At 37.2% G+C, this 21,915-nt stretch overlaps 1 non-coding gene and 3 pseudogenes across 1 annotated transcript; 1 reads left to right on the top strand and 3 right to left on the bottom strand.

The window, feature by feature from the left end:
* Window positions 1-6,248: 6,248 nt before the first annotated feature.
* Window positions 6,249-6,469, bottom strand: LOC150082334 (U2 spliceosomal RNA; annotated as a pseudogene).
* A 5,362-nt stretch (window positions 6,470-11,831) lies between these two features.
* LOC150082335 (U2 spliceosomal RNA) lies at window positions 11,832-11,949 on the bottom strand (annotated as a pseudogene).
* Window positions 11,950-19,698: 7,749 nt separating this feature from the next.
* Window positions 19,699-19,770, top strand: TRNAG-UCC (transfer RNA glycine (anticodon UCC)). The gene has a single exon. It is a non-coding gene; the product is annotated as a tRNA-Gly (tRNA).
* A 1,435-nt stretch (window positions 19,771-21,205) lies between these two features.
* LOC150082337 (U2 spliceosomal RNA) lies at window positions 21,206-21,411 on the bottom strand (annotated as a pseudogene).
* Window positions 21,412-21,915: the final 504 nt, after the last annotated feature.

Below are 21,915 nucleotides of genomic sequence, written 5' to 3' on the forward strand. Positions count from 1 at the left end.
TGTCGACGATGCCACCTGGCCTCAGAAACGATCCAACACATCACAGGAGGGTGCAAGGTGATCACCTAGACTGAGAACACTCGTAGACACGACCAGGTAGCCAGTATAAGTACATACATCAGAAGCTAGCGAGGAAATACTAGTTGACCAAAGAAAGTGTACCATACTACAAGTACGAACTCCAGGCAGTACTACAGACCCGAACCCACAAGCTGTACTGGGACCGCGCTATAATAACGGATAAGACCATCCCGCACAATAGATCGGATATAACCCTTCTGGACAAGATGGAAAAGGCTACATACCTGATTGACATCGCGGTGCCGAACACTAGCAATGTCCAGAAAACCGATGAAGAACAAATTGGAAGTACACGAACCTGAGACATGAGATCAAGGAGATGTGGCATATGCAAGAAGTATCAACCATCCCAATCATCGTGTCAACTACCGGTATTAGCATTTTAGCATTAGTAGAGGCATTTGATGCAAGAAAGCAAGCTTATGCATCATCAGCCAAAAAAAAAAAAAAACCCCCTTCCACTTCATCCCTCTGTTCGTTCGAAATACCTGTCCAGCTGAGCCTTAAACTTATTTAGGCTATCAACTTCCACGACAAGGGATGGAAGTCTGTTCCACCAACCGACCACCCGCTGGCTAAAGGCAAAGTACCAAAGACTCTACGTAGAAGCCTAGCAGCAATTGGTCGCCCAGAGAACACCTACAAGGAACTCAAGTAGCAGTACCAGTCACGGAGTGGAATCTTCTAATCAGGGAGAAATAATATAAGAGCAACAACAATAATAATAAAATGAGAAAAGCATGGGACCATTTCAGTATTATTACGGTCAAATTCAGTTTCCCAAAGATTAAGCTTCCATTTAAAAAATTTCTATGTTATCATGGAGTATTAACACAATGGTGTGCAAAATTTAAGGACCAGTCGGGTTTTCACCTGTAGCTTCTCATAGGAGTGGCCTGGATATGGGAAAATCATACAAAAGGAACCTCGTGGGGTACAGAAATGATGAAGGAAACAACATCGACACAACAACGGAAATAAAACGGTACAGAGGGACTTTATTCAAAATTGGCAACATAGCACTGGGTGCCATGATACAGATGCTTCACTGCTAATAATAGAAGAAAGGGAAGAGGTGGTCCTAAGTAGGAGATATGGCCACCATTAATGTCGATGCAGGCTTTGCACCGCCTGTCCCTACTTAGAACAACGTTGTTGATAAGTTCTTGCGCTAACATCGTCCATTCCTATGTCAGCGCCATTTTCAGCTGGTAAAAATTTCTGATGGGAATGCTAGGCGTCTCCCCAGAGCGTCCCATATGTGTTCGATGAGATTTAGATCGGTAAAACGGGCAGACCAATCCATACGAACAATTTCCTCACTTTCCAAAAGCAAATCAACAGCTACAGTGCGATGGTGTGTGTGGCGTTATCATCCATAAACACGAACTCGGGACGAATGGCACCTCGGAACAGACGCACATGGGGAAGGATTACCTCGGTATTGTAGCGTGCACCGGTTACAGTACCGCCTTCCAGTATCTGCAGTTGTGTACGTCCATCCAAGATAACGCCTCAACAGACGAGAACATCTCGACCGCCATATCGATTCCTTTCAGTGATGTCTGCTGGGTGTGCCAACCTCTCGCCGGATTAGCTGACGTCCGGAATCGCTGCTGAGAGTGAATCTGCTCTCATCAGTAAAGAGTACCTTAAGTAAAGATTTTATGGTTGTAACCTTTAGAAATAGCGTTGGTTCTTACGTTTTGCACACCAATATATATATTTGTTTCCTGTTCTTGAAGACTTAAATTTAAATCATTAAGTTTTTCAAATATATCCGCAAGGGAACTAAGTTTTCCAAGACATTTTCCAGTTGTAAACTGTTGAGCAATGTTCTGGTTTTTTCTGATAAAAACAATAAAACTTCATGTTTGATGTCAAAAAGACGTCGCAACACTTTACCACTGGACAACCACCTCATTTTCGTATATAAAAGAAGCGTTTCATCCTATTCCATTAGAAAGCATTGTGAAAAAAGTCTTCTATATAAGCTTCTACTATTTAAATAAAGTTGATCAAACTTATCGCATCTTTCAAAACTTCGTGCAAATCAGTTTGCATTTCCTTTGCTACTAATGATTCCCTATGTATAATGCAACGATTGGAAACTTTAGTTAGAGCAATTTCCTTTACTTTGCCCTTTAAACCTGTATTTTATCCTGTTAATGCAACCGCATCATCAGTACAAATCGCAAATTTCAAACATTTGTTTGAAAGAAAATAACAACAAAAATCTTCTCGCCAGTCTTTCTTCCATCCAAAGCGTTGCAAAATAGAAAATTCTGCAAAATATCTCCCTCGCTGCAGAATCTTAGATATACAATAAGTTGAGCAAGGTTTTAAACATCTGTGAATTAATCTAACTGAATTGCAAAAATTGGACTTTCTCTCAACCGATTTAATAAATTGGATTTTATGTTGTTCGAGATAACTGTCTCTAGATAGAGGAATGGTATTTAAATCGTTGCTGTACTTTATTACTTTTCTCCATGCATAAATTAAAATCATTTTTATTGCAGAAGGGAGAACAAGAGATTCGGCAATAGTATGTGATTTCAAATATTTTCCTATTACATATGAAACTTCCAACGATGCTCTTAAAGTTTTACAAGGAACTGTAGTATTTCTTCATGAAAGATTTCAGACCTTGTATGGCGTCGGCGAGTGTTTTGAACAAGGATTCAGTTTTTTTCATCATGCTTTCATGCTTTTCGTTTCATGCTTTCGGTAGCATTTCGTATGTAAAGCCGTACTGCATAAATTCTTCACGATATTTTCTATTCTTTTTATTTGGAATGTGATAGATCTCTACGAGAAACTGGTGGTTGCACTACACTTGAAAATTACCATTTCAGTTTCTGGTGTATCTTTAGCAACATTATTGTCGTCACTCCTCGACTGTTTTGTTCTGATTACACATGGCAAAATATATAAAAATGTATAATTTTTTCTTCTTCAAAACACAACCATAATATAAAAAGTAGCAAAAGTCACATCCACGTTGACGTGAAAGTACCGAATCACGCAGCAGAATAAAGCGTGCGTGCAACAGACTTGCTATTTACTGCCAGAGCATATTCGCACCTCTTGGCCTTAAGGCCATTTCAGAAATGTTTGCTGTAGGAAGCACGAATTAAGAGCTAGAAGGATTTAGGTTCAGCAATTCATACTGAGAAATCAAACTAGTCAGCTGGTTTCTGTGTGTCCATTGCCAGTGAGCAAATTGAGCTGTATTATCCACAACGACAATAAGTAAGAAATCCACCTGCATCCCAAGTGAAACCACCGTAAAAAATAAAGAGTGCCAATAGGGTTCATTCGTATCTCAGACTTCGTTCGAGAAGTAAGATCTCTACAGCTATAGTATGCTGAAGAAACTCATGCATTTTTTTTCTCTACCATATGTCTCATTAGTTCATCTGACATCCATTTAGGCCTAAACCTTGAACAATATTTCTTAGTTGGTATGTAAAGCCTAGTAGCTTCCAAGATAAATTCTTTGAATGCCTCCCATTTTGAATTTTCTGTTCGTAACATCATCAGTTGGTCCCACCGTATAGAATTTAAATACTGTCTCAGACCACTGTAATCGCCTTTACGAAAGCAAAAATTCTTCCCTTAATCACTGATGGTAGTTACCTCTTTGCGTAAATCCCACTTGAGCACACTGTGATCACTGGCACCTAGTTCCTTTATCTGCAGATTCTTAATACATGAAGAATCGCTACTGATAATTAGATCAAGAGTATTACTACCTCTGCAATACTTCACAAAATATGTGATGTCATCTCTACAGATTATGAAATCAATAATTTGATTATGGGCTGGGACACAGTGCTTTCTCATTAGTATTATTGTTGTTCTTACATTGGGTGGATCCACCCAGCGATGGGTATTACTACTAAGTGCACAGGTTGGCTGTTATGTGTCGTGTTACTGTAGATCCAGGAACTCTGCCTATCCTACAGGTATTCAGGAGTTCAACATTCTGGAATTCCTTGTATATGTTCTCTGAGACACCTAGTGCTGCTAGGGTCTTTGGCACCATACAATTAACACTATACACTACGTTCGGCTATTATGTTCTGGCTCTCCAAGTGGCGCGATATCATCTTCTTGGTTATGCAGCTGGTTATAATCTTGTATATCGTTGGGATACAACTGATTGGCCTGTGTGGGTTCTATTGGATCTCTGTGGGGTTATTATTTTTAATATTTATTTTTGTTTTTGTACTGGGCATATAAGTCTTTCGTCTTGCTTTTAATTTTTTGATTTAAATCATTATGCCCTTGCTATATCTATTACAAGATATTACTAATTCAATTTGCATTGGACTACACGTAATTCAAATATCTTTCATATGAAATTCTTAAATATAAAGAATTTCAATTATATAGTATGATTTTTTTTTTTTTTTTTTTTTGTTATTGTAATGGTAACTCAAATAGTGATCTAAATGAAAGAATGCTAAATTCCTTTTATTATAGAAAATAACTAACAGCAAAAAACAGTCAAAATGTAGTCCAGAGAATTGTTGTTATTTGGTTTTTAGGAGCATTAGCAACTAAGGCCATATTGCTCCGAGAATATGCGGTGGTTATTCCCTTGACCTTTCCGCATCATCTGTATTCGGTGGTGAAGAGCTCGAACCCTGGTCTAATCAAGAAAGCGTATATTATACACTGCTGCTCCTTCCCACCTGGCTACAGAGGCGCGTCAGAGAATTGTCTTCGAAATTTTACATTCATTCCAAATTCTTTGTATTTGTGTGAAGTATAAAAAAAAAACGTATTAGTGGCTCTGGTTAGCACATAAATGATGCAGTGTTCCTATGATTACAGACATAAAACAATAAATAAAGGAAAATAATTAAATAAAAATTAGAACCGAAGTTAAAAGCAGATCAATCCATTCATTCATAAGATCAGTCAAAATGGAATTAAGGTCAAAAAATTAATAATTACTCAAAGAGGTAATAATATTTAAAAATATAATGGCCAGACATCACGGTTAATCAGGATTCCGGTTAATCGGGCAGCCGTTTTATTTAGGGCCAATCTTAAAAAACAGAACCCAATCGAGAAAACAGCCAGGGTTTACTTAGCTTAGTTGGGACAGAAGACCGAAGCACTGGAGAATACCGTATGATTGTCTCCAACCATACCATGCGGTTCGGTCAGATTTCTGGAGGTCACAACCAAAAAACAATTAGCAGTCACCTGTTTATTGGGCTTTTCTCTTAGTGCAATCTATCATAAACTCGATGTTATTCAATTTGCAATAATACCGACAGCTGGAATTCTGTGTGTTATTATGAATGTGTTTACACATCCATGGAATCTTCAATCATATAGAAAAATTCATTTTCAGAATCTTCTCTTCATTCCTATTTTTAAGCCCTCGCAACTTGTTACTCCGTTCTCTTTTGCGCGTATCGTGTTACTAGCAATTTGTGTGTGCTGAGTTCTTTGTTATTGATTGTTTATCTTTTTACTGTTTAAAATTTTAACCCTCACCTAGAAATGTCAACTAGTTAGTATGTACATATTACAGTACGTATTAATAATTCCGATTATCACGGATCATTTAATTGGATAAATTTGTGTTTAATATATCTTTACTTTTATAGCCTGTGGATAATATATGTCCTATTTTCGCTAATTAGAATCGCTGTTTAATAGAATTAAAATTCAATTTAGAAACGTGATCACAACGACCGGAGCTTACTACACATCGCACAGTGAACGGTACTTTCCTATGGTGAGTTCGTCGTAACGTGATTTGATTGTACAGTGAACTAATTGTAAAGGGGGGGGGGGTTACATTGTATTTTTAACTTTTTTTACGTGAAACTTCGGATAACTGGGGCAGCCTCTTAATCGTGCCAAAATGCACTAGTCCCGACGTGTCCGAAATGGACTGTAATAATCAGCAATTGACATATCATCCAACACAATTACAAAACTTAAGAAAATGCTGACGAGACTGAACGAATGAAGAGCATACGAATCTGTCCTGACTGAATTAATCGATAATTCCTTGATTGGCTATAGAAAAATCTTTTGACACGTGGATTTGATCTATGCACCACACCTACAAAGATCGAGTTCTAGCACCAAGTTCTAGCAATACTGATATAAAAATTTCACTATTTTTGGATTAATTGTGGTGAGCTGACCCTGGAAGTAGTGCAAGACCAGGACAACTCGTGGCAAAGGTGGAGCAAGCTCCGAGCTCTTCGCCGGTTTCCAAAAATCAGTTTAACATCTCAGGGCCCGTTGGACCCCGTATCAGATATTAAGCTGATAAGAACAGATTTGATTTGAGGATACTAGTTCTATATTTCCTCTAGCCCCAGATTAGACAGGACAGCAAAGAAAGGATAGAAGGAAAGTGAGGGTAGGAGAAAAGGATCTGTTCTTGAAAAATGAAAGGGGCTTCATCTGCTCAAAAAAAAAAAAAATTAATATCTGACAGGGGGCCCATGTGGCCCTGCTCCTTCCCAAATTATTCATTCATTCTTGGATGGAATTCGCTCTGACCTCTTACAGACCTGATGGAAAAGCTTATAAACCCAATAGAGAGAATGGCAGACATGAAGAGATGAGAGGCCAGAGTGATCCAGCGACACCACCCCAATTCACTTATTCCATGTAGAGCCGGGCCCAGGAGACCGCCAGTTGGCTAGCCGCCTGGAGTAGGCCTGCCCTGCCTGGGTTCACCGGCCCTCCATCGCTCTCAGACAAACAGTAGGTTGCCTCAAGTGCAGCAAACCACTTAACGCGCCGAAGGGTTGGCATTATCTAATGGCCTCGAGGCAAGGCCCATGCCTGCCCCTTCAACTACAAACTAGTTAAAAATAAATAAATAAATAAAATCTTTTTTCTTTTCCACTTTTCTTTTTTCCGTTCTTCCCTTTTTTTTTTATTATTAGAGCACTAATTTGAGAACCGGTTTTCCATTTGCCACTGTACATAATATAGGTGGTATGCACCATTTCTTTTTAAACTTTTCTTCTCCGAGGTGTTCGAATTCCACCATCAAAAATCTTCTCAATGATGAGAGTGCTGATCTAATGATATCGTTATAAACTTCTATGACTGTACCACCGGATTGGCGCTTCCGTACCTTCCAGATGTGGTATTTGAATTCGTTTATTATAAAACTGAGTAATTTGGCTTGTCTGTTCATTGGTCCTTGTAAGTAGATTATTTCTGTTTCTTCAAGGTTTGTTGTTCCAAAGAACCTGCTAATTTTAATCCAAATATATTGTGCAATAGGGCAAGAAAAAAACATATGACTTACTGTTTCATATAGTCTACAGAACTGACAGAGACCATCTCCTCTGCCTCCGAAACGATACTTGTTGTAAGCCACTGGCAGTCTTCCAAAGATAATTCGCCAGGCTAAGTCGGTGCGTGATGGGTATCCCATATTTCTGTGTAGGTTAGTAAAGGCCGTCTTTGAGTTTATATCTGCACGAAATGACGGGATCCAGTCTGCTCTTGTGTACATCTCCATGATGATCCAATATACTTGTTTCACATTAATCCAGTGCTGATAAGTGTAACCTGCGTCTATCATTCGCTTATACACTCTAACCAGTGGGGCATAACAGGAGGGAAGCCGATCTGTTTGTGGTCCCAAGAAACGTTCCTTACCGAAGTAAGACACTCGGTGTCCTAGAAAGTACTGTGTCAGGTAAGCTACACTATGTGTACTTTTCAGGGCTCTCATTGTGTTAATTATGGAATGGGCTAGATAGAGACAGCTGAGATGTGGGATTTGATATCCTCCTCTATCCATATGAAGAAATAGAGTGCCCTGTTTCACTTCTTGGTGTTTGTTCTCCCAGAAGAAACGGAAGAACAATCTGTGGAATTTATCCTCCATCCTTCTGTTTATGCCTGTCATATTTATGATGTGCATGATGTAGGGAATGACAATAGTTTTCAAAATGGTTGCCCTTGCACAGAAAGACCACAGTCCCGTGCTCCATTTGTCCAACCTTGCTTGACACTCCCTGATCATTGTGTTGGCTTCTAATACGGGTCTGTCAGTGAAAGGTACTCCTAATATTTTGACTGTATTGGGATCGACTGTGATTTCAGTGGGAAGCAAGCTTATTTCATTGTCTGCCCACTTGCCCCACAGTTTTAACTTTGTTTTACTTCGGTTAATATCTAGCCCGGAAATCTTCGAGAAGTTATCCGCTATCTGAAGAAATCTTCTGACGGAATCTGCATCTTCTGCGAGGATGACAACATCGTCGGCGTATGCTAGACTTCTGCATTGATTGCAGGGTGCTGGCATCGTAATACCTCGATAGTGTTTTTCCGTATCAAGTCTCCTTAATAATGGCTCTAAGGCAAGTGAGAATAGCACTGGGCTGAGGGGGCAACCCTGCCTAACTCCTCTTTGACAATTAATGGTTTTAGAGCACATTCCATTGATTATTAGCTTAGTGGTGGCTTTCTCATACAAAGCCCTTATGGCGTTTTGCAGTGATTTGCCTGCCCCGATTTTGTTTAAGATGTCAAAAACGTATTTGTGGGAAAGTCTGTCAAAAGCCTTGGTAAAATCAACAAGAATGACGGCGGCTTTATAATTTTTCTGCTGAATGTACACGCTGAGATCTCTCAAAAACCTGGTCTGAAAATCCATATTTCTGCCTAAGATTCCATATATTTGGTTACTTTTGATAATATCTGTTAAGTGGGTTTGCAATCTTTTATTTAGTGTTTTAGCATAGATTTTGTAATCCAGATTAGTTAATGTGATTGGCCGCCAGTCCTGAGTTTGCAAGCCATTTTTCCCAGTTTTTTTTAAAAATATTGCGTGTGCCTCAAGAAAATGGAAGGGTGCGGAACCTTTTGTGAAAAATCCTTGAAATATGGTTAATAACTTGGGCCCCAGAATTTCCCAGAATTTTTTGTAAAATTCTATAGTAAGACCGTCTGGACCAGGCGCTTTTTTCAACTTAAATTCGTTGAGTGCTGAAGAGAGCTCACCCAGTGTGAGTGGGCGATCCTGCCATGTTTTGTGCCCTGTAGTAAATCTTTCCTGTATCCAGTTGTCTGACAGATCCTCCCCAGTGCATACGTCCCATTCCTGAGTATAAAAATCGACGAATTTATCTAGTATTTCTGAGGTCGTGTTTGCAGTATCATTTCCTTCTTTAATGGTAATAATAGTTCTGTCCGCTTCTCTGTTTTTACCCCACAGGTCATAAAAGGCAGCAGTAGGCTTGTCACTTTCCCTAAAAAAGGTTCTACGTTGCAGGGCCCTCATTTCTGCTTCTTGGTCTAAGAGGGTGGCGATATCGCGGTTAACTTCTTCAACCCCGCGCATATCTCCACAGCCGTGTAGTAAATCTCTTTCCTTCCGCAGGTACATGAGTTGTTGTTTTTTTTCCGCTGCAAATTGTCTCCCCATATTTTGGAAGACAAATTTCAGTCTCTGTTTAAGATTGTACCACTGCTCCCAGGTCAATTCGTTGTCCTGCGTTGCTGTGAGGATTTCGTGTTGTACCATGGTTAAGTCTTTAGTGAGCAGTATTGGATTAAGTTTCCATCTTCCCGTTCCATGTTGTATTGGCGAAAGTGGTTCGAATTTAACCATAACTAATTTGTGGTCAGAAATGACCCTATAGGCTCTAATACTGATGTGTTTGATGACTTCAACTTGTTGTGCTATGTCGCTGGGCATGTACCATCTGTCTATTCTTGTTCCTAGTCCATTCCTTTCCCAGGTACTCCCATGTGATGTAGGGTTATTTAGTCTCCAGACATCAACGAGATCCCTTTCTTTACATATGTTTTTTAAGAGGTATGCCCCTCCGGTACCTTGATTGACATCCCCATTGCCAGTTTTATCAAGTATGGGGTCGAGGACACAATTAAAATCTCCCCCTATGAAGACCCGTCTAGCTCCTTGTAAATATGTTCTTAGTTGTTGGAAGAAGATTATCCGATCTCGAATTTCGTTGGGTGCATAGATGTTAACCAGCCTAATAATTTTCCCGCCTAGCCTCCAGTCTATGCACACAATACGTCCACTAACGTCTCTCTGTAAATTGAAGAACTGCCCTGCCAAGGGTGGCATAATGACAATGCCCACCCCCCTGGCACGCCGCTCTCCAAAACTCCAAAAGGAACGCACTCTAAACCTGCGTTCAAAATTTTTTATATCTGTAACTGATATAAAATGAGTCTCTTGTAAGAAAATTATGCGGAGCCCTAGGATTAACATAAGCCTCCACAGGTAATGTTGCTTAAAGTTCTGTCTAAAACCTCTAATGTTGAGGGTACCGAGTGTTATCATTTAGATGTTCTGAGGAGGGAGTCACGTAGCCTGACCAGTGTCAAGCTGATTAACCTTATCTGTCCTCCCGTCATACTGGAGTTATTACTGAGGGTTTCTTTTAGATCTTCTATATTATTATTCATTAATTCTATTGTATGGAACGCGTTTGAGGCTACTTTCATTTGTAGGATTTCTCTTTTTTCGTTAGTAACGATCTCAAAGTCCATTTTGCCAATCTCGTTTTCTATACGTTCAAGGATTTCAACTGTCTCTTTGTCTTCTTCTCCTACATTTTCTAGGAAGCTATCTGCTCCTGAAATTTTATCTATAGTCATGTTATAACGGTCTGTGTCCATAGCTTCAGTATTACTTTCTTGTGTTTTTTCATCTGTTATATTGTTTGTAGGTGATTTTTTTGCATTCCATGCTCCCTTCGCGGAACTGCTTTCGACTTCTGCTACTTTGTAGTCGTCCTTTTCTGGTAGTGGCCTTTTGATTGGCTTTCTTGGCCTCTCTTGTTCCGAAGTTGTGTTTGGCTGTTTGGGCTCATTTATTTTATTCCTTTCTGAAGCCTCGGCGTTATTTGGTTGCTGTCCAACAACTGGGAAATTTTCTCCCTCAAATTTAGATTCTTTGTTTTCTACAGTATCTGTGTGCCCTGCTATGGCTTCTGCGAAGGATCTCTTAGGGCAGGTGTTAATTTTATGCCCCTTTAAACCACATTTTCCACACGGTTTATCACATTGCAAGCTGATGTGGCCAGATTCCTTACAGTTAAAGCATTTGGATTGGTCACATTTCGAGCTGACGTGCCCTTTTTGATTGCAGCGTAGGCAAACTTTCTCCATTCCAGGATAATTAACAACCAGGCGATATCCGCCTACCATAATAATGTTTGGAACTGCCTTTGTCATCTCCATAAGTATTCTCACTTTCCCTGAGGATATGTGGGAACTCTGCCATTTTTTGATTTTCTACCTCCACGACTTTCCCATAGGCGTCAAGAGTATTCTTCAGATACCGCTCCGGTAGTTCAACAGGGTATCGATCTATACTAACATACTTTCTAAAATTGCCCACCATTATTGGTTTTATAATTTTCCCACCTAGGCCAAAGCCTTTCAAAATAATATCCCTGGTAGCAATATCTTTTAATACTACTTGATACCTTCTTCCAGGCAGAATCGTGAAACCCTCAATCTTCATTATGTTAATATGCTGGGTCATAGAGCTGATTATTTCCCTATTTCCGTATTCCCCATCGAGTTGAAACTCTACAGTCCGTTCTCTGAAGTAGAAGGACATGATTAACTCTTAATATTATACTCAAAAAAATATTTTCTTACCCGGGCGCCTCCGGTAGATGCTGCCTTCAGGGCCTACCCTGTAGACTCCCTCGTTGCCCCTACAAGCTACCCTCAAGGCCGAAATGTCCCACTTAAGGGCGTCAAGACTGCCAAGAGGACCTGAAGAGGATAAGATCAGGAACAGGAACAATGGATCTGGCTGATAAGAACAGATACTACACTTTGATCTTAGCCAAAAGGCCGAGAAGCGATACCCTGAACTGGGGCCGAAATCCTTAAAACCGATTTCAAGTAGGCAATCTCTTGGTGGTTCCGCAAGAGTTTACGAAAATCTCAATATTTATGAGAGCTGTGCACAAAATAATGTATTTGTCTTTTCAAACATAACAGTTCTTGACGTGTCCTTAACAACTTACTTACAAACGAAGGCAATTTTTAAAATTATTATTAAAAAAAAACGTTTTCGTTAGGTATTAAGTCTATCTATTGGTCAGAAAAAGGGTGGCTAAAGGATCAGCGCCATCTACCGTCTGAAATTCCTAGAATATTCGGCAGGATGGTTGTCTATCGAAATTGGATGGTAATTTAAGTGGTTGTTATGATATGATATCCAATATAAATTATAAACAAAACTTTCTTTTTATGAAATATGAAAAATAGCTTAAGAGACTTTGATTTTTAGTTTTATTAAATCCATCGAATCTTAAAATTTAAATTATAAATGAAATAAAATACAGTTTCATTGTTTTCTATTTTCTTCTTTTTGTTTCATCAAATAAAATGATACAAAACAGTTTTTCCTTTATTAAAAATTCCATACGGGTAAACATTTTTTGAAAAATTTTTCTTACAAAATTTGCTTGTATTCAGTTATTGTATAGCACAACAGTGCAGTGGTTACTGTACTTTCGTTTTGATTAGGTTTGGTTTTGAATCGCTAACAGGAGGAAGACCTTTTCAAATTTGAGTTGGCTATTTCCTGGCGGGCGTGAAATAAATTTTAATATATTTTCGTTTAGAATTCAGGCAATGCTTTACTTTGTACTGTATAAAGTTTCCGTGTGATGTGCTGCCATCTATACGAAAAATGAAGCTTTTGCATAATGAAATAACAAAATTATTAGGAATGCATAATTGGATTTTTTTTTTTTTTGGTCCTTACTATTTTTTAAACAAGAACAGAAAAATTGATATTATTATCTATAAATGCCTAATACCAATTTTTAAGCCAAAATAATATGCTGTACTAGAGTACAAATTTAACTGTGATACGTTGCCATCTATACGCTATTTATAAAATTTTCGTCGCTTTTCCATATTCGAATCATAAAATTATAAAGACTAATTATTTGCATTCCTCTTGCTCCTTAGTTTTTTTTTGCAAGTACAAACAAAATAGAGAAGTTTAGTTTAAAATTAATATTACGCAATACCGAATATCCATGTGGTGAGTATGGGCTTGGCAAATCCAGGGTTTTGAGCTGTATATCATCATTCTTCTATTTCTTGGTTATTCCTTTCTACTTCTCTATCTCAGGGTAATTTATGAATTTTTTTTTATTCTTTTGGCTGGTGCAGCATTAGCCTCTGGCTTCCTTGCACCATATGGCTAATAATAATAATAATAATAAAGCCAACTTTACAGCTTTTTACCGTATCAGACAACGCTCTGTTCGCTCTACTCTACTGTAAAAGTGATGTGCTGCCAACTATACTGAATTTATTTAAAATTAATTTCAAGCATGCTAACATCATAAAATGATAAGGATTAATTATTTGAATATATATATTTGTTTGTTTTTGTATGTAACTTTCTTTTGGAAAGGGCAAAAAAAAAAAAAAAAAAGAAATGTACAAAAATTTAGTTCAAAATCCGTTTTCGCCAATGCTTAATACTGATTTTAAAACTCTTTCTAAGTTATTTCCTAAAAGGGTAACTGGGGAATTTTTTTTTTTTTTTTTTGGCTGGTGCAGCATAAGTCTCATGTTTCCTTGCACCAGATGTAATAATAATAATAATAATAAAATAAAATTAACAGTTAAGAAATCTAGCAACAGTTGCATGATTAGTTTTATCCAGAACCTTTTATGCAAGGAGATATGATTTAGATGGTTCATCTGAATCAAGCTTTCCTACAATAAAATCTGCCTTCTCAATCCGTGGTTTCTTCAACTGAACCCCACACACAGTTGCTTCCAATATCTTCGCGAATATTGTTTAGACACTGCAAGTAAGTAAATAAATAAACTAATTAAAATATAGCCTACAGAGGGTCCAGTTTTGGAATTTTATTAAATGATTAATTAATAAAACCAATGATAATATACCGATTTATAGCAGTCTTCAAGGTAATTTATTCGTAACGTTGATTCGTCACGAATTTTTTAGGAGCAGTATTTTTCCAAGAAGCTTTTGAAGACCGGATTGTTCACATTGTTCCAAGGAATGTTAGCGGCAAACACTGCTTGGCATAAATTGGCAAAGAATGGATTCAAAAATAAAAATTCTGATAGATCTGTTACCAGGTAATTTACTTAATTTATTAATTAAGTACTAAATTAATTTACTTAAATAAACTAAATGCAACAAGGCATAATATTTAAGATTCTATATAATATCGGTGTGGATACACCACAGAGAACTCTTAAACAACAAGTACGATAGTAGTGTGAAAGGCATCAGTTTGTCTGTTCTCATATTGTGCTCTTTCTTCAAAAAGAGTTGCACTTGTATTGCACCACCTCGAATAAGTAATGCTTCACTGATAGAGAAGACTATTGTTACTTGTCTTACCACCACTAACCGATGAAAAGCCAAATAGCTTTGAAACGGTGCCGTCTGGGTGGTGGTACTCACTGAGAATTAGTAACAATAGTTTTCTCTATTACTGAAGCATTACTTATTAGAGGTAGTGCAATATATGGGCAACTCGTTGTGAAGGAAGAGAACAATATGAGATACAGAAGAAATGATTCCTTTCACACTTCTATCGTAGTTGTTCTTTAAGAGTTATCTATGGTGTATCTACACCGATATTATATTTATTAATTAATTTACGTACGTCTTTAGACTCTTCTTTAACCACAGAAATTAAGTGTCATGCCTTTGTGTAAACGAAAAATGAATATGATAATACATAAAAATCCGAACCTTAGTTATTACGTCCCTCAGTAAGTACAGATTAGAATAAATTGACATTGTGCAATTCCATACACTTCGTTGCTTTTTATTACTTTAGAAATCCCAGCCCTTAACCTGTTGTTAATTTTTCCAAAAATCTTATAATCCACATTGGGAAATGCAATTGGCCTCCAGTTACCAATCTGCTTAGCATCCCTATCTTTTTTCCTGATAATACAGTGGGGTTTCTACAAACGAGATTAGTAAATTAGAGTATTCTAGAAAATCATTGAAATTTTTCAATAAAGATGGGGCAATAACAGTTCAATACTGTCTATAAAACTCGATTCGAAGTCCGTCTGGACCAGGCGCCCTATGAAGATTGCGTTCCTTAACGGCTGCATCGAATTCCTCACGTTTTATTACAGCATTATGCAAAAAGGTACTGTACTCCGGGTAACGGTTAACCTCCCAAATAAAAGAGATTCTCTCTCTCTTGGTTATTGAAATGTTTTGTATAATATTGCTTGAATTCACTCAACTTCTTGCGGCCGACCGGGCTAGCCGAGTGGGTAAAGTACCTGCGCGGCAACCCAAAGGTCGCGGGTTCGATTCCCGCCTCGGGCTTGGATCAAAGTACTGCAAAAACCGTGGGAGGTGCAATATGGCCACAGATGCCGATGCGCCAACAACTACCAAATCAAAAAAAAAAAAAAAAAAAAAAAAAAAAATCAACTTCTTGCGTGGCAGTAACCAAACCGTACACTGTAATTAATCGATCCAAAGCAAGATCTTTCTGCTTCTGATCATAAAAGGCAGACAATGGCCTGTCTTGTTCCTTAAATTTGATTTTAAGTTTCAAATCTTATTTTTTAGCATTGCTAAAATGTTCTTTTTTCCAACTTACCCTCCATGGTTTCTATCATTTTATTATAAACCCCATTTTTATTTCCATTTAAGTATTTTAATCTGTTTTTGTAGTTTAATCATTTTCTTCCTAAATTCATAACTTAAAAGTTTTCACTTTACATTTCTTCTCTTTCTTGGTGATTTCCTTCTACCTCTCTCTCTCTCAGGGTAAAATTTTTTTTTGGCTGGTGCAGACTAAGCCTCAGGCTTCTTTGCACCATACGGCTAATAATAATAATAATAAATTATATTTCTGCAAATGATCTTGCATATTTTCAAAATAATCGGTTTTTTTCTTTCAGATCCTTAGCCATTGCCAAAACCAATATTTATATGCAGAAATACTACTAATCATGTCACGCACATTTTATTTTTTCCTTGTAAATCCAAATTCAGATCACTTAATGTACTGATAAAATCTGCCAAAAAAGAAAGATCACACAACCACTCCGTATATTGTAGCTCCTGATATTCATCTCTCCTTTGATCAACAATTTTTTAAATTTCATTCAGTAAATTTCGAAATCTCTGTAGAAAGTTACTCCGACTCACTCACCTCACATCTGCGTGTAATATCAGATCTGGTTCATTTTCATCGAATTGCGTTTTGAAATGTCTCCTTTGAAGAGATTGTCCTCTGATGGAATTCACGATTTCGAAAGCTATGTCCATAACACTTTTAGTATTTAATCTTTTGCTGGCTAACACTTGTTGGTGGTTGATACAGTGGTAACTCAAAAAATCTGGGAATTCATCATCCTTTTGGCACAATGCAATGAATCCTTTAAGATGCCCCGTTATTGCTTTAGCTCCTTTTGTTGTTACGAGCTTAAATAGTGGTAATTTAATTTTTTGGTTAAATTTTTTGAATGCTTTAAATATATCAAGACCTCTAGTTCTTTTTGTTTTTTTATAACAAAACCATACCCACCGGTTCTAGTGGCAGAATCATCGAAAACCATACGAATAAAAACGAGCAATTGAGCTGTATCAATGACGTCTGTAGATTCATCCAGTTGTAAAGGATACACAATGAGCAATATGAGCACTCAATTTTTTGCTCGCATTTTTTCTAATTTTTTAATGCGTCGCATCACAGTATTTCGAGATAATTGCAGATGTTGAAGAGAAATTTTAAATTTTTGTTCTTAAAATTTTCGAAAAGAGAAACCTAGTGGCTGGGCGGAAACAACAATAGTCACGTGTTTCAACCGATTTGTATTAAACGTATGCAGTGGAGCGAATAATAATAACAACCTTTAGATTTTCACTAATCTATTTTTAGATAGATTTAAAATTCGTCCTGATCGAACGAAATTAAAGCCGCGATCGACTTGATGGCCACCCCTGCTCTAAACCATGTCGCCCCTTTACTTGCAGGATTGTGCAGTCTCCAAATATCCACAAGGTTACGGTCATTCAAGGTCTGGCCAAGGACGGAAAAAGCTGCTGTCCCTTGCTTAGGATCACCCAAAATTTTGTCCAAGAGCGAGTCGGTTCTTAATACAATTACAGTCCCCTTCCCAATAATTATCCATTGAGCTCGACGTAAATAAACAACTAGTTCTAAAAAAAAAACTAGATCTCTGTTCAGCTTCATTAGGAGCATAGACATTTAGAAAACGCACAATCCTGCCCCCATAATGCCAATCAATGGCAACTATTCTCCCTTACTGATCTCTCTGAACATTATTAAAATATCCTAATACAGGTTGCATAATTAAAATGCCAACCCCTCTCCTTCTGTTATCACCAAAACTCCAAACACTTTGAAATTTATAAGTGTTATTATAGTTACTAACATCCAATCCTGTATTAAAATGCACTTCTTGAAGAAATAAAATTTTTTATATCTAGTCCTAAAATGGTGCTCCACACAAAATTCTGTTTAATTTATTTTCTAAACCCCTAAAGATTTAAAGAGCCGATAATAAAATGATTCATTGAGAGCACTTATGTTTTAATTCCGACAGCACATGTGCTCTGACAGCTACTGCCAGTTCTGTAAGAACTTCTTTAATTCTTAACTCCGAATTTCGGAAGGTTTCCTACAATTCTTCAAACGTAGACTCCCTGATGTCCCTGAAACAAAACATATCCCCCCAAGCTATCGAAATACTTTGTACCTCCCGTTTTCTTTTAAAAAAGGTATTTTAAAGAAGTGATGTCACCTTCTACAATTTTTTTTCCCATTTTCACTTTATTCTACTGAAGGACTGGTCACTGTTTTGCGCTCTTGGCGTTTTTTAATATTTACCCCCTCTTCCATGGGAATCAACTCCTCCTCCTCCTGTGAAACTGTTCCCTCCTCATGTGGAGAAATTAAAGGTGGAACACTTCCACTTGCGTAGGAATAGTATCTTCCGATGTTATCTCTAGACGGATGATTCTTTCTCCCATACGGTCTGAAAAAGAACGGCAAGGACAAAAAAACACTGTTATTGGAAAATGCAAAGATTTGAGGGAGATCTGCATGATATCAATAATTGATTAAGATAGTTAACTAGGGGAATTTCAGAAAATGGAATACCTATCGAAGTTGAAATTGATGAATCAGCATTTTTCAAAAGAAAATATATAATAACCCAGGGACTAACATCTGGTGAATATGGGCTTGGGATATCCAGGGTCCTGAGCTGGATATCATCATCGTTCTTCTCTTTCTTGGTGATTCCCTTCTACTTCTCTCTCTGTCTGTCTCTCTCTCTCTCTCTCACTAATTCAGGATTTGTTTTCGGCTGGTGCAGCCTAAGCCTCAGGCTTCCATGCACCGTATAGCAAATAATAAAATAGAGGACAACTAATAGGAACACAATGGGTTTTTGGTGCATTCGAAAGAATTACCAAACGATGTTTTTTTTCGTTCCGGTAGAAAATAGAGATAAAACAACTCTATTATCAATTATAAGAAAGAGAATATTGTCAGGTACAAGAATCATCAGTGATGGATGATGGCCTGTATATAAAGATCTCTATCGAGACATTAATTATACCCATGATGAGGTTATTCATCGCTATAATTTTGTTTCTCCAGATGATTGAATTACGACAAAGAAAAATAATCCAATGGCATTCCTTCGCGGTTTCAAAAAAGGTGGGGCTAATTTATTAGAATTTTTTCAACATTTTAGATTTGATTCAACAATTTAAAACTATGAACCAACGGTCATATCGTTTGACCGCGAGTGTAACTACGTATTGAAATTGTTGTGGTTCCCCTCAGGGGATCCCTGAAATATATAAAACCGATTCTTCGCTTTATAAAAAAAAAAAAAACTATTAAATAAGATATCCCTACTATGTTTACGATGTATATCAAAAAACATTTCAATTATGAAATATTTATATTGTTAAATAAATATTTCTTAATTTAAATGTTACGTTACCAAAATATATAAAATGTTAAACATATCTAAAATTTTTACATTTAAACTCATTCCGCTAAAAAAAACCGTATTACATATTTTAATCCACAAAACTGAAGCAATTCGAAAAGGGATAGCTAAAGGATCAGCGCCATCTGCCGTCCGAAATTCCTAAAACTTTTGGCAGAATGGTTGTCTGTTGAATTTGGATGGTAATTTAATTAAGTTTAGGTTAGGTGAAAAGCTACTGAATAATGCTCCATTTTCAGTGGTTGGCACGATATGATAGCCAAAATAAATTATGAAAACTGAAAAAGTTAATCCAAAGACTCTCTGTAGAGGTTTAAGAGCCTTTGATTTGTACGCCTTTCTTAAATCTATCGAAATTTAAATTGTAAATAAATGAATAAAATACAGTTTAATTATCTTCTATTTTCTTCTTTTTGTTTCATCCAATAAAATGATACAAAGCAGTTTTCCGTTTATTAAAAATTATATACAGGTAAAGGCTTTTCGAAATGTTTTTCCTTCAAACATTGTAATGACTTTTATTATTTCCTGGCGGGCACGAAATAAATTGCAATATATTTTTTTCTAGTCATATGTGCGATGGTGGTATAGTGGTTAGCATAGCTGCCTTCCAAGCAGTTGACCCGGGTTCGATTCCCGGCCATCGCAGTATGCTTTTTTCAATCCAGGGGCTCACCCAGAATTGTTTACTCCGAAGCCCATATTCACATGTGGTGAGTAAGGGCTTGGCACACCCTGGATCCTAAGCTGGATGTCATCATTCTTCTCTTTCTAGGTAATTGCTTTCTACTTCTGACTCGCTCTCAATAAATTGGATTTTTTTTTTTTTTTTTTTTTTTTGTTGGTGCTCTGAAAAATTATGATTTTTTTTTGTTGGTGCTCTGTTGTTCTCAAAAATTATGATCGTTCTTTATTGAACTATTCTTACTAGCGGTACGGATAAAGTTTTTTTTTTAAATACAGTCTCAGAAATGGCAGAGACATTTCTAGTTTTTCGGTGGAAATTTAAATAAAAGAAAACAACTTATGGATCAATAATAATTAAACAAGATTGTAATTTAAATATATTTAAAATGTTGAGTCAAGTAAAACATTTTATCGAAAACCTAATCCAAAATATACTTTTAAAATGTGGTACTGTACACTTTTTGAGACACTGCACTTGATTTTCACTCTACATTTATTTAACTGACATTATTAAATAAAATTAAGAACTTTATTTAAACTGACGTAATTTAAATAATTCAATATAGAGAGTGCACTTTATTTGTGGTTTCTTGAGAAGCGAAGTTTAGGAGAACCATCTGGCTCAATGTTGTGGGAAAAAGCATTGGATTTTAATTGAAAATTAAGAGGTGTGCTTCTCTAACAACACTGATGCATAATAATTTCATAGATCCCAATACTTTATCAGAAAAATAAATTTATAAAATAATTATTAAAAAAGAACATTGTTTCAGTAATATATGTGCATGGTATCAGGGAGATTTTAACTGGAGGAAACTATTTTTCACATTTCAGCTAAATAAATTACATACAAGTCAAGACTTGACCGAATAGAGAGCAGACGAATCTGTTATGACTGGATTAATCGAAAAACATGGGCAAGTTAGTCATTGGCTACATAATCTTCGGTATAGCACTTGCATTTGAGCTCAGCACAACACGTACAAAAATCGAGATCTACCACCATGTGTATAGTTGTTGGCACTAAAACAATACTGAACTACAAAGATTCAGTATTTTTGGATTCATTTTGGTGAGTATACCCTGAAGGTAATGCAAGACCAGAACAACTCGTTAAGGGAAAACTATTTTGCTTATTTCAGCTGAATAAACTGATTCACAAGATGACACTGGACCGAATAGAGCACAGACGAATTTGTCCTGATTGAATTAATCGACAAGTCCTTGTTTGGCCACAGATACCACATGGTATCCTGTGACCACAGAAGACCACGGGTATTCAGCCACAGATTTCGTGGCCAATCAAAATACCATGCACCACACGTACACACCTAACAACCGAAAAGATGGTGGCTGCCAGTAATGAACCATAAAAATTCACTCATTTTGGGATTAATTGTGGTGAGCTGACCCTGGAGGTAGTGCAAGACCAGGACCACTCGTGGCAAAGGTGGAGCAAGCTCCGAGTTCTTCGCCGGGTTCCAAAAATCAGTTTAACATCTCAGGGCCCGTTGGACCCCGTATCAGATATTAAGCTGATAAGAACATCTTGTTTGTGTACCTTTAACTCAGTTTTTTCCTAACAGTACTGTTAGAAGCACTCCTCTGGCCAAGGTATAAGGCAAGTAGCCTCACCAGGGTCGAGAGGGTGCATACACAACTATAATTTACAATTATCGAGCTTCAACCATGTCCACTCTTTAACTGTACTTTATATGTTACTTGGTTACCATCATGTTCCTTGAGCACCTCACTAGTTCGTAATACCTGCAGGCCTTCAGGCCTATTGGTGTGGCCGATGATTTGGCTTGGGGTTCCCCCATAGACTTCTGAGGGCTCGGGTGGAAGCTATGGTTGGAAGTGAGAAGGACAGGAAAGGAAAGGAGAAGAGAAAACTGACCAATTTTGAACGTTTGGGGAAGTGAGAAGAGGTAGCTGTAGTAGCTTTCAAAAGTTTGTTCCAGAAATACTCCCTGGAGGAAGGCCAGATTTCACTCCAAGGGTGCTTACCCTCTCAACCTATACTATATTCTATTAATATGTATGTATATATATATATATATATATTTTTTTTATTAAGTGAATTCGTTTTACAAGACGACACTG

This window comes from Mastigoproctus giganteus, chromosome 8 (genome assembly GCF_048544385.1).
Source record: "Mastigoproctus giganteus isolate SK-2022 chromosome 8, ASM4854438v1, whole genome shotgun sequence".
In the NCBI taxonomy this organism is placed as follows: Eukaryota; Metazoa; Arthropoda; class Arachnida; order Uropygi; family Thelyphonidae; genus Mastigoproctus; species Mastigoproctus giganteus.